Genomic DNA, 4,408 nt, shown 5'->3' on the forward strand with positions numbered 1-4,408 from the left:
TCAAAAAGGAATGGGAACACATGCTGGATAAATAAACCAACCAATGACCACCACAGGGGATAGGCTGATAGTGTTTTGTTTATCTGTTTTGACATTTTAAATTTAGGTAAATAGCACAAACCTGAGATTACAGAAACACATAATTTCAAAGTTCCATAAAAGTCAACTAACCCACATCCTATGTAAGGTATTAATCATGTTTTTTGTTTGTTTGTTTGTTTTGCAGTATTCCCAACAAGGATCTTCCAGCAGGCACTTACACTACTTACTTCCTCCTTAAGCATTCTATTCCATTGTAAAATATTCCTAGTTGCTACACAGTTGTTCCTCAGAGTCAGGTAAACTCTGCCACCTTGGAGCTTCCACCAGTCAATGGCAGCTCCCACCCTCAGATGTGTCCATAATCAATCCCTTCAATTTTGCAGGTGACAGCTCATCAAATGTTTGAAGAGAGCTCTCATGTTCCTGAGTGAGTCTTTTCTTTTCAGGCTAAATCTCAATCTACTCCAACTATTTCTCATGTGGCAAGGGATTTATATCCCTTTGGACCTATCCAGTGAATTCTTTCAACATTCAACAATTATTTCCTGTGAACTTGCTTCATACCAATTAGTAAACTAGATATTGGGAATGAGATGGTGAGAAAAATAGGTTACATTTCTCCTAGTGGAGCATATAGCCCTGTAGATGAGGTAGATATTATATGAATACTACACCCACAAAGAATAGGTGTTACAAAGGAAAACTACAGGGTTATATGTTTCTCTCAAATTTAATTGCCAGAATCAAGTAAAATGCTTCATGTGTGGTCTTGACAACAGGAACACTGGGTAGTTTAACTATGTCCACAAATTCTTTGACCTTGCTTTCTTTCAGTGATGCAGTCCTCCCCAAGTGGCACCCAGAGTGGAGACTGAGTCTGGCTTCTGTCACCAGGCTGGCGCGCATGGATCTCAGCTCACTGCAAGCTCCTGGCTCACTTATCTCCTGCCTCCCAGCCTCCCCAGGCTGCTGGGACCACAGGCTTCCGCCACTTGCTCACGGTTTTTATTTTTGCAGAGACTGGAATGCACCCTGTTAGCCAGATGATCCTGACTCCTGACTCCTCGTGATCCCAGCCTGCCTCCCAGCCTCCCAAAGTGCTGGGATTACAGGCTTACCAAGCACCGCCAGGGACCAGACCTGAATCGCTCACCACCAGCTTGGGGTATTGTAAAGGCACTGCAGTTTCCTGCTTGCTCTCTCTTGGTTCTGGGAGAAGCCAGCTTCCTTGTCATGAGGAAGCTTAGAAAGCCCTATGGAGAGGACCTATTTGGTGAGGAACTGAGCCTCCAGCCAACAGACAGTGAGAAATTGAAACTCCCTGCAGACAGTCACATGAGTGATCTTGGAAGTGGAACCTCCAGCCTCAGTCAAGCCCTCAAATGATTGAATCTCTGGCTGAAAGTTTTGTTGCAGCCTCATGAGAAATCTTGAACCAGAACCCTCCCCAACCCCCTGCCGCCCACAATAAGCCACTCTCAAATTCCTGACCCACAGAAACTGTGAGATGACAAATATTTGGTTCAAGCTGCTAAGTTTTGAGCATAATTTGTTATGTGGCTATGGGTAATTAATATAGTAAACAGAGTATAACAAATAAATGTCATCCTTAATTAATGCAATTCAAGCTCACATTGACTATTTTGGCTGCCATGTTACCCCAATGATTCATGTTGATTTTATAATCAAGTAATGTTTCTCAATCTTTTTCTCTCATGTTCTGCTAAGATTTAGCCTATTGTTCCATCTTATCAAAATCCTTCGGGAGTTTAATTCTCTTTCAAGGTAATTAGTTATCCCTATTGCTTTGTGCTGCGTCATGGAAGCAGCAAAGACATAAAAATGCAAGGAATTGGGTAGTATTCTCAGATCTGCAGCGAAGGAGTTGAGTGACAATGAACAATTCTCTTAATCCCTTCAGCTGCAGTTTCTTAATGTGCAAACTGAGTATAACAATGCTGATTTCATGAGGCTCTGAGAGCAGACTAACTTGACACCAGTTCCTCTCTCCAGGACTTTCCAGGTGAAAGGGACACTTTCCAACGGCACAGCATCTACTCATTCCCCCTTCCTCTGGTAACTGTCCTCTTTTCCTTTGGGGAACCACCCCTCCTACACTCACAGTCCATACGGTTCAGCAAGTTTGGACTCACCTTCCCAGCCCCAGGAATGGTGTTTACTTACGATGCAAGAGAAAACTCAATCATAAGTGTCTTAAACTGTCAAGATACTTATTGTACGGGTGTAGGAGATTTCTGCATTTGACCAATGGTTGAACAATACCAGACTCTAGGTCTGCATATCTGAGATTCTCATGGCCTTCTCCTCATTGTCATACTAAGTCTTTCCATTCTCACACATTAGTATCAAAGCAGGAAGTTGCTGGTGGGAGAAGAGGTATATTTATAGGGAGACTAGTTTTTCTTTTAACTAGGGAAGAAAAATCTTCCCTGAAAGTCCAGAAAAATCACATCTCCTATCACCTCATTGGCCAGACTCAGTCACATGGAGAGAAACTGAGAAACTGAAAATTTGGTTTCAGGCTTTCAGTCAAAGGAGAAGAGAGCCAGGAAGCACTGTTGGGTAGGTAGATAATTAATAGAGCATACCACAGATGAAGATATGGCCCAGACTACCTAGTTAGCATATTCCATCCTCCAAGTCACAGCATGGGTGCATAGGTGGACACATAATCCCACATGGCTCCTTGAACATCAGAAATATGATAGCCACCTTGCCACCATTAGCAAGAAGCCTGTCTGAGAATGGTGTCTCCACAGAAGCAGGAGTGGAAGACAAAGAGAAGCATATTCTTGTTGATCTCACTTGAGTGCCTTGTCATTGTCATGCCTGCACCAGCTATACTTCTTGGACCTGCTGGTAATGTGAGCCAATAAAATCCTTAGTCCAATGTGGTTAGATTACCACTCTAGTGACCCCCCATGAACCGGGCCTCCTGATATTCATATCTTGTGTAACCTTCTGTCCTTGAATCTGGGCTGACCCTGTGCCTCTCTTTAAACAATTAATTGTGATGAAGATAACGGTGTGCAAGTTCTGGGCATCAGCTTTAAGATTTCAGCTACGGCACACTTGGAAACCAACCACTGCAGAAGTGCAACTACTCTGAGATTATCATGCTGTGAGAACAAGCTAACTATGTAGAAAGGCCATGTGAAGGACAAGGACCCCAGCTGACAGCAAGAACTGACACTCCCAGGACAACCTCACCAGCCATGTGAGTGAGCCCCACTGGAAGTGAGTCTTCCAGCCATAGTTAACAAGCTTTCCCCACTGAACCCTGCCCAAATTGCAAATAAACAAAATGGTAAGTTATGGATTGGTATATCCCATAGCAATAGATAGTTAAAATACTCAGTTGGAGTAGGATTCCAGTGTCATTGGCTGCTGAGAGGGTTTTAACGGAAACACCAGCCATGTAATCTTAGAGAAATTATATCTGCCTGCAATTCAGTTTCTTCAGCTGCACAAAAGCTGTAGTTGACATTCAGTATACATTTAATTTTCTTCCAGTCATTGGTTGTTTTGGGATTAAATGAAAGAATGCATCGAAAAGAGCTAATAATGCTAAGGATTCTGACTGACTCCCAGTGACCACTGCTTCCCTACTTGCTCCATTGAAATCTGGTAATTGTCTCCAGCATTACCTTGATCTCCCAGCTTCATAATTCATCAAAAAAGGAATAAAATTAATTTAGCTCGTGAATTCTTGCTGACTCCCAGGGACCACTGCTTTCTCAAGTGGGTAAAAGATTCATTAAATGAACCTTCCAGACTTTTGCCATGGATAGACAAAGCCACAGAAAGCTATGCAAAGCTTATTTTTTCATCCTTGCATTTATTTATTTGTTTATTCCTTGTCCATCCCTTTCATACTTCCTTATCCCATCCCACCTCCCTCCTCTACCTGCTATCCCCAGACTAGATAAAGCTTCTCTGGCCTGAGATAGTGAGTAGATTGGCTCTGCTTGGTTCAAACAGTAAACTTCACCCTGCTTCTCTCCTGCGCTGCCTAGTCATAGCAGACGGGGGAAGAACAGAAACCCAGATAGGTTTGGGTTTCTAAGCTGCTTCTCTCCAGGAGAGCTCAAGAAGGGCAAACAGTAGAAACTCTATTAGGGATTCTGAGCTCAGGGAAGGGACTGCAAACTATAAATAGCTATGGTGGCCCGGGCAAATGGGCCTGAGACATCTTCACTGGAGGTTCCCTACACCCAGCTAAGTATAGGGACAGTAGATAATCTCCCTGAACAAATACAGTCCAGACAGCGTGCGGGACAGCCAACACCTCATGGAGTTCCTGTGGGCCTGGTCTCATGTGGAGCACCAAGAATCCCAGGCTCCT

The sequence above is a fragment of the Papio anubis genome, chromosome 11 (assembly GCF_008728515.1).
Source record: "Papio anubis isolate 15944 chromosome 11, Panubis1.0, whole genome shotgun sequence".
Classification (NCBI taxonomy): domain Eukaryota; kingdom Metazoa; phylum Chordata; class Mammalia; order Primates; family Cercopithecidae; genus Papio; species Papio anubis.